Raw genomic sequence first — 12,885 nt, forward strand, 5'->3', positions numbered from 1 at the left:
ATTATCCTCTGCATTTGACCCATCCCCTTGTTCCACCCCCTGGGAGGTGAGGGGAGCAGTGAGCAGCAGCAGTGGCCGCGCCCGGGAATCATTTTTGGTGATTTGACCCCCCAATTCCGACCCTTGATGCCAAGCAGGGAGGTAATGGATCCCATTTTTATAGTCTTTGGTACGACTCGGCCGGGGTTTGAACTCACGACCTACCGATCTCAGGGCGGACACTGATGAAGAGCAACATACGTGGGTGTGTCCTCATTTTTGGTGATGATGTAATACTTTAATAAAAATTAAGATTTAAGAAGAAATTTAAAATTTTCAGTGTGATCCCGACAAACATTACAGGGAGACAGAACAGGATCGCTGACAGGTCTGCCAGCTTCCGGCGCCCCTTACAAAAAAAGGTGAGAAACAGGTAAACACTGGGGAGGGGTGTTCAGGCCCCGTTTACACTAAGCCGGTTATAAGGTTATCCAGGGTAAATCACACCTAACCTTATCCGTGTCCAAAAAGCTTGTTGTGAAAAATGAGTTGGAATTTCACGAGAAAATCTTGGAATTTTGGCAGTATTATAGTAAAAGTCGTAATTTTACACAACGCAAGTAGAACATTTTACAGGAAAAACGGAACATTTGTGCAATATTATGATACAAGTTGGAATTGTACTCAATAACAGTCGCACTTTTACAAGAAAAGCTGCAAATGTTGGCGATTTTATGAAAAGAGTGGTAATTTTACTCGACAAAAGTCACAATTTTATAAGGGAACTTTCAAATTTTGGCAATATTATGATAATAATCAGAATTTTACTTGGCAAAATTATGACAAAAGTCGTAATATTACTCAAAATATGTCATTGTTTACAAGAACAACCCATAAAATTGGCAATATTGTGACAAAAGTCAGAATTTGATATGACAAATGTCGCCATTTTGCATTATAAAGTAATAATTTTACATTAAAAAAAGTAATAATTTTACGAGAAAAACATTGCAATATTACAGAAACAGTTTAGTTCTTGTCTACCGCTCCAATTTTGGTGGCTTTTTCTCTTTTTTTGGTATTTTCCTGTAGCAGTTTCATGTCTTCTTTTGAGCGATTATTCCCGCATCTACTTTGATTTAGCAATCAAACACAGTAAGTCTTTGCTGTCGTCCAGCATTCTGTTTTTATTTACTTTGTAGCCAGTTCAGTTTTAGTTTTGTTCTGCATAGCCATCCCTAAGCTTCAATGCCTTTTCTTAGCGGCACTCACCTTTTGTTTATTTTTGGTTTACTTTTATTCTTTGGCTTTTAACACTACGTGAGTTGTGTGGTCTTCTGTCCTCTGTTGTCCTGTGTGTTTTTTTATTATAAATGTTGATGTCTATTTTACTGTTTTAATTGGTTTACCCTTTAAAATCGTTTTTAATCATATTTATTTTTTATATTGTCTCTGTATTGGTTTTCTATTCATTTATTCTTTGTTTTTATTCAGTCATTGGTGTAGCATAATATTGTTTTTAATATTGTTTTTAATATTGTTTTTAACATGGCTTTGCAGCACTTTGGAAACATTCTTGTTGTGTAAATGTAAATAAAGTGGATTGTATTGGTTTAAGCATTAGACACTTTTTTTACCTGCACCCTGCCTCCCGCTGTTTCCGACGTCTACAAAGCGATTAGCTACCGGCTGCCACCTACTGATATGGAATAGTATTACACGGTTACTCTGCTGAGCTCTAGACAGCTCCGACATTTAACAACAACACATCATTTTCATAATTACCGGTATGCAAAAAATATTTTTAACCCAAATAGGTGAAATTAGATAATCTCCCACAGTGGTTGAAAAATACTGCCTTAAACGATGGTTTGGTGTGGCTGAAACGGGGCTAGGGCTAAATAATTATTCGTTTAAGGGGTTAAACGACTTAGTGTAGACATGGCCTAAGCCTGGGCCCCTGGAGAGGGGGTCCACACTGAGGCCAAGGAAGAAAGAAAAAAACCTCATAGCCATAGCACACATAAACATGTGTGTAAGAGGGAAACATCAAGGAACACAAAGGACATTAAAAGAGCGGAGCTGATGCAAGCAGCCACTTCTACACACAGCCACAAAAGTACAACAACAACAAAAAACATATACACTGGTGGCTTCTGCGGTGTTCCACGCCATCGTCTGCTGGGGTGGGGGGGGGGCATGGCCAGGGACAGGAGCGGACCCAACAAAGCAACCAAGGGAGCCGACTCCACCTGCTCGGAAATTAACTATTTTTCATTGATGGTCATGATGGTCCACTGTCTTCCTGTCTCTACCTGCCCACCCACCTATTTGCCCTCCCGCCTGTCTCCTTCCCTGCTTCGTCTGTCTGTCTCCATACTACACCTCTTTCTCTGTCTGCTTTCCAAGCTTCTTCCCTTCCCAGTCTGTCTATCACTGCGCCTCGTCACCTGTCTCTCCGTGTTTGTCTCACCGCCCGTCCATTTCTGCCTATATGTCCCTCTACCTGCTTGAAGAGGTTCCTCTGGTCATTGTTTTTCAACCACTGTGTCGCGAGATACAGTCTGGTGTGCCGTGGGAGATGATCTAGTTTCACCTATTTGGGTTAAAAATATTTTTTGCAAACCAGTAATTATAGTCAGCAAATTATGGGTTGTTGTTGTTGAGTGTCGGTGCTGTCTAGAGCTCGGCAGAGTAACGGTGTAATACTCTTTCATATCAGTAGGTGGCAGCCGGTAGCTAATTGCTTTGTAGATTTCGGAAACAGCGGGAGGCAGTGTGCAGGTAAAATGTGTCTAATGCTTAAACCAAAAATAAACAAAAGGTGACTGTGTCAGGTTCAAACACTGTTGACATCTATTAAACAAGACAAAAGGCAAGGAATCAAACAGAGACAGAATTAAATTTGGACTCAATATTGAGGAGAGACATGGCCACTGTACTGTCTGTACAGTCTTGCACCACGCTCTGACGAAGAAGGTTTTCGTCCCCTCTTTTATTTAGATGTTCAATGTTTACGCAACAACACCCGTCTCAACAGGAATGGGGAGTATGTAAACAGTCATTGTTTTCGGTCACATTGAAGACATAAGAAGAAGATCCCTCGGGCTTGGGCTTGTCGTGGATTCAGCTTCGGCAGGTTTTTGAGGACAAGGGATAATAATAATAATAATAATAATAATACCTGGGATTTATATAGCGCTTTTCTAAGTACCCAAAGTCGCTTTACATGTTAAAAACCCATCATTTATTCACACCTGGTGGTGGTAAGCTACTTTCGTAGCCACAGCTGCCCTGGGGTAGACTGACGGAAGCGTGGCTGCCAATTTGCGCCTACGGCCCCTCCGACCACCACCTATCATTCATTCAACATTATTTCACCGGTGTGAGTGGCACCGGGGGCAAGGGTGAAGTGTCCTGCCCAAGGACACAACGGCATGGTAAGAGGCGGGGAGCGAACCTGCAACCCTCAGGTTTCTGACACGGGTGCTCTACCCACTACGCCATGCCGCCTCCCGTCTGATTCCATCGTACACAGCGGAATCTTCCAAGCGTTTGGCTTGGTGCAACAAAGACAGCTTCTTGTCTGTTCATTGGAAACTTCAGAACGGAAAGTTTTTTGATAATTTAAATACAATTTTTCTGACAGAGTGCCCCTAAGAAAAGGCATTGAAGCTTAGGGAAGGCTATGCAGAACCAAACTAAAACCTAACTGGCTACAAAGTAAACAAAAACAGAATGCTGGACGACAGCAAAGACTTACTCTTACATCCGAACATGACATGACAATCGACAATGTCCCCACAAAGGAGGATAAAAACAACTGAAATATTCTTGATTGCTAAAACAAAGGGAAATATTGCTCAAAAGAAGACATGAAACTGCTACAGGAAAATACCAACAAAAGAGAAAAAGCCACCAAAATAGGAACTCAAGACAAGAACTAAAACACTACACACAGGAAAACAGCAAAAAACTCCAAGTAAGTCAGGGTGTGATGTGACAGGTGGTGACAGTACACCTACTTTGAGACAAGAGCTATAGTCATGCATGCTTGGTTATGGTTTAAAGTCATATCCAACAATTGCGACAACGACTTTTTACTGTCAATATCGCCTACTGAGTTTAATTTTTTAATGTTTTCTGCTGGTGGTGTGCCTCCGCATTTTTTCCAATGAAAAAAATGTGCCTTGGCTCAAAAAAAGGTTGAAAAACACTGCCTCAGGTGAGCCCCCACAGTCCAAGTCGGGCAGCAGTGCGGCGAGTGGCTGCAGCGTCGCACGCGTTTCCGCATGAAAGCGGCCTTTTTGACGCCGCCGTGACAACGTGTTTGTCGACACGCACTGAACGGCGGCGGCGGCGGCGGCTGCTGAAGTGACAGCGCGGGATTGGCGGCGGCGCCGCGGCACGTTAGCTCGGCAAAGGGAACCTTAAGAGCGGCTGACACGACACGCCACGGTGGGGGATTGAACGCTCGGCGAAATGAAAGCCGGCGCAGGGAAGCGGCGCCGACAGACGCTCTCATCGCGCCTGACGCTTTTCGGGAGGCGGCGGAAAGTAAGCTGGCATCAGTGGCGTAAATATTTAGGTGCTTTCTCATGTTGTTATTGTTTTTTTTTTTTGTTTTTTTTTTTAAAGATGCCTCATGCTTGTCAGGCTGCCTTCGCCAAAGGGAACTAATCCCAGACAGCTAACATGCTAATTTGCGAGCTCGGCCTACTTTGTTGCCTTGTTTGTTTATTCTGTCACGCTATATACAATTCTATAAAATGATAACTAAGAACAAGAAGACCATTTTTAAAGAACTCCCCGGATGCCTGAAGTGCAAGGGGGTTAAAGGTCATGTGGATCCATAGGTTATTTCCTCACCCCGTGGCAGGCAGCTAAGGAGTAGTTTTCAGAACCTTTGAAATATTGCTCACTTTATAACCACTGACATTTAAAAATGTCAGGGCCTGTGGATGATGGGGTTTTTTTTTTCTTTTTGCGTGACGAGAAAATGCAAAAACAGGGGCATCTGTCACCATTTTTACTCGCAGGAGCCATACTGTTTTGTGGTCTGGAAACACTCAATTTATGGAGCGTCTTCTCCCACTTTTCTGTTTTTGTTTACCAGTCTATCGTGTACACACACACACACACACATATATATATATTGGTTATCATTTGGAATGGGGACCAAGTTTTTGATCATCACTTGTGGGGACCACCCTTTCTACAGGTTGTGGAGGCAGAAAAGAAATTACCGTATTTTTCGGAGTATAAATCGCTCCGGCCGAAAATGCATAATAAAGAAGGAAAAAAACATATATAAGTCGCATTTTTTTGGGGAAATATATTTGATAAAAGCCAACACCAAGAATAGACATTTGAAAGGCAATTTAAAATAAATAAAGAATAGTGAACAACAGGCTGAATACGTTATATGAGGCATAAATAACCAACTGGTATGTTAACGTAACATATTATGGTAAGAGTCATTCAAATAACTATAACATATAGAACATGCTATACGTTTACCAAACAATCTGTCACTCCTAATCGCTAAATCCCATGAAATCTTATACGTCTAGTCTCTTACGTGAATGAGCTCAATAATATTAGTGGGTATTTTACGCTAATGTGTTCATAATTTCACACATAAGTCGCTCCTGAGTATAAGTCGCAAACTATGAAAAAAACTGCGACTTATAGTCCGAAAAATACGGTAGGTAAAATGGCCACTGCCCAGTTAGCTCGTACACGTCTTTAAATCCCTGGATTGATGAAGTAATGTGCTGATCATTCTTACTGGGGACCCTGGGGGAAAAAGAGTTAATATGGTTCATGGGGACCAAATTTTAATAATTTTGCATAATCCACACAAATTTGTATGTGACTACTGAGGACCATTTAAAAAAAAGAAAAAAAAAATTCAAATGAAATATGACAGGATCCTCAGAATTCAGCACTACAGCTGTCCTCTTATAGGAAGTTTCACCACTTAAATGTTAAAGCAAATCCTGCATCTTCTGTGACATTACTGAAAACTGCTATGTAGCAGTCATGAAGTTGTCTGCAACTCCAACTACCATATATAGAAGGATGGAACATTCTGAATGTGAATCATACTATAAGGTAATAATGTTTTATAATCATGCTGTATGAAAATGTCATCCAAAGGAACACTAAACCAGATTTTGTTTTTGGAAAAATATATTAGTTTTAACTAAGGATGGATACCAGACAGAATCACAGTACTATTAATGCCAGGATAACAAATGTTTCACTTTTCAAGAAAATTAATTTTTTCTTTTATCAATATTTGAAACCCGTAAACAAAGTAACCCAAATGTCCCTGTTGTGGGATCAATAAAGGATTATCTTATCTTACCTTAAACCACAGAAAGCTTAAAAACCACTTAGGCATCTTCAGAATGGATCTGACTATCATTTAAAAAGGTTTCCCTTTAGGGCAGTGTTTTTCAACCACTGTGCCGCGGCACACGTGAGATACAGTCTGGTGTGCCGTGGGAGATTATCTAGTTTCACCTATTTGGGTTAAAAATATTTTTTGCAAACCAGTAATTATAGTCTGCAAATGATGTGTTGTTGTTGAGTGTCGGTGCTGTCTAGAGCTCGGCAGAGTAACCGTGTAATACTCTTCCATTTCAGTAGGTGGCAGCCGGTAGCTAATTGCTTTGTAGATGTCGGAAACAGCGGGAGGCAGTGTGCAGGTAAAAAGGTGTCTAATGCTTAAACCAAAAATAAACAAAAGGTGAGTGCCCCTAAGAAAAGGCATTGAAGCTTAGGGAAGGCTATGTGGAACGAAACTAAAACTGAACTGGCTGCAAAGTAAACAAAAACAGAATGCTGGACGACAGCAAAGACTTACTGTGGAGCAAAGACGGCATCCACAAAGTACATCCGAACATGACATGACAATCAACAATGTCCCCACACAGAAGGATAAAAACAACTAAAATCTTCTTGATTGCTAAAACAAAGTAGATGTGGGACATATCGCTCAAAGAAAAACATGAAACTGCTACAGGAAAACACAAAAAAAAGAGAAAAAGCCATTAAAATAGGAGCGCAAGACAAGTACTAAAACACAACACGCAGGAAAACAGCAATAAACTCCATATACGTCACGGCGTGATGTGACAGTACACCTACTCTGAGACAAGAGCTATGGTGATGCATGCTTGATTATGGTTTAAAGTCATATCCAACAATTGCCACAACGACTTTTTACTGTCAACTGAGTTTAGTTTTTTAATGATTTCTGCTGGTGGTGTGCCTCTGGATTTTTTCAACGCAAAAAATGTGCCTTGGCTCAAAAAAAGTTGAAAAACACTGCTTTAGGGGACCTGTTTTTTTGTCCCCATACCGTCAGAGGTCCCCTAAAAGTGACTGTGTACAGAGCGATGTCCCCATTAAGTAAGCATTGCCAGAACACACACACACACACGCACACACACACATTCCCTGGTGAACTCTCATAGGCACTGATTTTATAGTTTAGCACCTCTCTGTGTGCAATTTTTACTTTCCACCCAAAGTCTGAATGCTTCTGTATATATTCCTGGAAACAACACGTTGAACATAAATCGTTCTCAGGACCGGACTGTGCACCTTACCTCCTTTTGCACTTTTTTTCTTTTTCTTTCCTTCCTATGATTTGCATATTTTGTAGACTGTCGCACTGATACTGGAGTTGCTTTTAATCTCATTGTACCTGTGTATAGTGACAATAAAAGGCATTCTATCTATTCCATACTTGTATTTGTTACCTTCTTGAGACCTGTGAACAATGCCTTCCTCTTTAGGACCACCCTTTCTAGATATATAAAGATTTGTATTTGCAACAGTAATACTATATACAGTACATGCTATGCAAATATAAAAAAGCTTGAAAAATGAGTTGGAAATTCAAGAGAAAAACTTGGAATTTTGGCAGTATTATAATTTTACTCAATGCAAGTCAAAATTTTACAAGAAAAACTGAACATTTGTGCAATCTTATGATAAAAGTTGGAATTTTACTCAATAACAGTCGCAATTTTACAAGAAAAGCTGCAAATTTTGGCGATTTTGTGAAAAGAGTCGTAATTTTACTCGACAAAAGTCACAATTTTATAAGGGAACTTTCAAATGTTGGCAATTTTAAAATAATAATCGGAATTTTACTTGGCAAAAATATGACAAAAGTCATAATTTCACTCAAAACATGTCGTTGTTTTACAAGAACAACCAAAAAAAATTGGCAATATTGTGATAAAAGTCAGAATTTTATATGACAAATGTCGCCATTTTGCGTTAAAAAGTAATAATTTTACAATAAAAATGTTATCATTTTATGAGAAAATATTGCAATATTACAGTAACAGAAGGAATATAAGAAAGAAGTCGACACATTGTGAGAAAAAGACTGCTTTTAGTTATTTTTGTTGTTGTTTGTAATTGTTTTTTAATCGTCATTATTTACTTTAAGTTATTACAGTATGTCTCTATATCAGGGGTCACCAACGCGGTGCCCGCGGGCACCAGGTAGCCCGTAAGTACCAGATGAGTAGCCCGCTGGCCTGTTCTAAAAATAGCTCAAATAGCAGCACTTACCAGTTAGCTGCCTCTATTTTTTAAAGTTTATTTATTTACTAGCAAGCTGGTCTCGCTTTGCTAAGAGAGACAAAACTCAAATAGAATTTGAAAATCCAAGAAAATATTTTAAAGACTTGGTCTTCACTAACTGACAAAGAAACAGATAACAGATTTGATGTCCAGTTCAAAGTGTGACATGATTTATTTAAAAATTTGAGAGTTGACTTTTGTATTTTACATGAGTTATTATTTACACAAACATGGTGCAAAGTAATTCATGATTTGTTAAAAAATGTTAGTGGCTAGCTAGTTAAAATGGGATGTTGTGATTTCACAAGACTGTCTTAGAAGTGATCATTTGAAAATGTTCAATTTCAAAAATGTGCACTTAGAGAAAATATAAAAATAAAGTGTTGCATATTGATATTTATCTGTTTCTATATATATTTATTGTGAGAAATCATTAAGATGATCAGTGTTTCCACAAAGATAAATATAATTAATTATTAATAATAACATAGAGTTAAAGGTAAATTGAGCAAATTGGCTATTTCTGGCAATTTATTTAAGTGTGTATCAAACTGGTAGCCCTTCGCATTAATCAGTACCCAAGAAGTAGCTCTTGCTTTCAAAAAGGTTGGTGACCCCTGCTCTATATACATATTTATTTATTGTTTTTTATTCATTTTGGCCAAAGGGGGCGCACTTCAATTTCGTACACACACTTATTACATACGTTGGCCTGAGGGGGAGCACTTCAAATTTGCAACACACAATGACACACACTTGTTATTTCATGTGTTGACCAGAGGGGGAGCACTTTTAAAACCGACACACAGTCAATTTGATTCCCGAGCGCGGCCACCGCTGCTGCTCACTGCTCCCCTCACCCCCCCAGGGGGTGGAAAAAGGGGATGGGTCAAATGCAGAGGTTAATTTCACCACACCTAGCGTGTGTGAGACTATCAGTGGTACTTTTTTAACTCTACCTTTAATTTGAAAAATCCCTCCTTTTTGGGACCACCCTAATTTTGATAGATTTCACCACCAGGGGTGCAAATGAGACATTCTCTATTAGATGCAGTGGTTTTCTATATTGGGACCAAGATTGCGGTGCTAACTTGTTCACCGGTCCTCATATGGACGGTACTTTTCCTTGTTGATGTCTCAGGAAGGGTAGAAATACAACAACACACACACACACACACACACACACACACACACACACACACACACACACACACACAGCTCCATTCCGTATTTTTTTCCGTTATTACATCCAACACTACTCTATCTTCATGCCTTATCACCAAGGAAGGTCACTACATTTGTCTTCATGAGCTTCTCTCTTAGCGTGTGTGTGTGTGTGTGTGCGCGTGCTCACAGACACACTCGTACGCGCAAGCCCACGTGCTCGCCATCGCCCCTGGACTGTGCTCCACGCCATCACTCTTTTTAATTCTGGTCTCGTCATCTCTCCTCCTGGCGTCGTCGTCTGACACCACACGCATTTGTCGTCGACTTTTCTCTCGCTCAGTTTTTGTTGTCTGCTGTGTTTTTTTTTTTTAAGATAAACAACGTCGTTTGCAGGTGTGACGGGTTTCTAAAAACGCGGCGTTATCCCGTCAAAGTGCGCAGCCTCGTAGGTAACATGTTAAATGCTGTCGTTCAAAATACTACCAGTTATTAATGATGGTGCAGGTGAAGTCAATGACGGGGGAATAACCAAGACTGACAGGAAAGTTGTAGTAATACAGAGTTATGAAGTGAGGACACGCTCAAATGCGAGTGAGTACTAGTGTTGTCCCGATACCAATATTTTGGTACCGGTACCAAAATTATTTCGATACTTTTCTAAATAAAGGGGACCACAAAAAATGGCATTATTGGCTTTATTTGAACAAAAAATCTTAGGGTACATTAAACATATGTTTCTTATTGCAAGTTTGTCTTTAAATAAAATAGTGAACATACAAGACAACTTGTCTTTTATTAGTAAGTAAGCAAACAAAGACTCCTAATTTAGTCTGCTGACATATGCAGTAACATATTGTGTCATTTACCATTCTATTATTTGTCAACATTATTAAGGACAAGTGGTAGAAAATGAATTATTAATCTACTTGTTCATTTACTGTTAATATCTGCTTACTTTCTCTTTTAACATGTTCTATCTACACTTCTGTTAAAATGTAATAATCACTTATTCTCATACTTGCCAACCCTCCCGATTTTCCCGGGAGACTCCTAAATTTCAGAGCCCCTCCCGAAAATCTCCCGGGGCAAACCCTTCTCCCGATTTCCACCCGGGTAACAATATTGGGGGTTGTGCCTTAAAGGCATTGCCTTTAACGTCCTCTACAAGCTGTCTTCACGTCCGCTTTTCCTCCATACAAACAGCGTATCGGCCCAGTCACATAATATATGTGACTTTTACACACACACAAGCGAATGCAACGCATACTTGGTCAACAGCCATACAGGTCACACTGAGGGTGGGTGTATAAACAACTTTAACACTGTTACAAATATGCGCCACACTGTGAACCCACACCAAACAAGAATGACAAACACATTTCGGGAGAACATCCCCACCGTAACACAACAGAACAAATACCCAGAATCCCTTGCAGCACTAACTCTTACGGGACGCTACAATATACACCCCCGCTACCACCAAACCCCGCAGCACCCTCCAACCCCGCCCCCAACCTCAAACCCCCCCGAATCTCCCAAATTTAGAGGTCTCAAGGTTGGCAATTATGCTTATTCTTCTGTTGTTTGATACTTTACATTAGTTTTGGATGATACCACAAATTTGGGTATCGATCCGATACCAAGTAGTTACAGGATCATACATTGGTCATATTCAAAGTCCTCATGTGTCCAGGCACATATTTCCTGACTTTATAAACATAATACACATCTTTTTAAAACAAAAAAAGATTTTGTGATGCCAAAAAATATCAATGTAATCATAGTAGTATCAACTAGATACGCTCCTGTACTTGGTATCATTACAGAGGATGACAGGTGTAGATCCACCAATGGCGTTTGTTTACATTGTGACGCCGGTGAGCTACGGTGTGTAGTGAAACATGTTTAGTTATTCCTCGTCCTGCAGGGATGATACTTGTAAGAAACTTACTTTATTCGTCGCCATGGAGACGAGGATTAGTGATTTAGAAGTAGCTAAAACACTGCCGACTGGGGCAGGACGTTAGCCGCTAGCTAGCTAGCCATGTCTTAAAGCACTTCTTCCTGAGGGCGTTTCAGTGTTATAACTTCACCTTTATCGTTAGTTTTTAAGCTAAAATGCGTCCCTTCTCCCTTTTCTGTCTACACACATTCTCTGTTTGTAAGTACTCCGTGATTGTGCGCTGCCGAACATGCTCGTCTGCTCGTAAACCAGCAATGACACGACGTGACGGCGACAGGGGCGCGGGGGATGGCGGACCGGTACTTATCAGAGGCGGTATAATACCGAATATGATTCATTAGTATCGCAGTACTATACTAATACCGGTATACCGTACAACCCTAGTGAGTATGGCACATTTTTATCGCTGAACACACTTTCGCCTTTAAACACAATTTGCAGATAAAAATGCAAATAAAATACTATCATAGTGGGGGGTTTTTTGCCAGGGATCATTTGTGTCGATGTGCAATTCGGCCGAGGTCTGCATGAATTCATTAACGTGGACCCCGACTTAAACAAGTTGAAAAAGTGTTACCATTTAGTGGTCAATTGTACGGAATATGTACTGAACTGTGCAATCTACTAATAAAAGTTTCAATCAATCAATCAATGCTACTGAGTAGAGCTGTGACGTTCGCGAACAAATCGAGTTTTTCGAAAGGTTCTTTTAGGTGAACGATGAGAATCGATTCACAGTTGTGAGCTTTTGTTTTGTGCACATGCAAATACAGCGTCACCTGACTTGCAACTGGACTTAAAAATGAGTCCGAGTCAAAGGATAACAGCATTTGAATTCATTGTTTAATTTATTTTTAATTGTTTGTATTGATTTGTGGTTTTTATCCACTTTTGTGGTTTATAGCAGTGGTCCCCAACCTTTTTGTAACTGCGGACCGGTCAACGCTTGAAAATTTGTCCCACGGACCGGGTGGGGGGGGGGCTTAGTTATTTTTGTTTTTTGGCATAAAAAAATACAATAATGTGTGCTTACGGACTGTATCTGTCATGTCTGTGTTCATGTTTTTGTTTGGCCATGTGCTGTTTTGTTTTTTGGACACTTCCTTAGTTCCTGGTTTCACTTCCTGGTTTTGTTTTGTTTCCATGGTTACTCATTAGTTTCA

At 40.1% G+C, this 12,885-nt stretch overlaps 1 protein-coding gene across 1 annotated transcript in view; it reads right to left on the reverse strand.

Moving 5' to 3' along the window:
- Positions 1–12,885, reverse strand: part of LOC133631219 (cell adhesion molecule 3-like) — a 378,223-nt gene that overhangs the window by 120,684 nt on the left and 244,654 nt on the right. The gene's annotated exons all lie outside the window — the stretch shown is intronic.

The sequence above is a fragment of the Entelurus aequoreus genome, linkage group LG16 (assembly GCF_033978785.1).
Source record: "Entelurus aequoreus isolate RoL-2023_Sb linkage group LG16, RoL_Eaeq_v1.1, whole genome shotgun sequence".
Taxonomy (NCBI): domain Eukaryota; kingdom Metazoa; phylum Chordata; class Actinopteri; order Syngnathiformes; family Syngnathidae; genus Entelurus; species Entelurus aequoreus.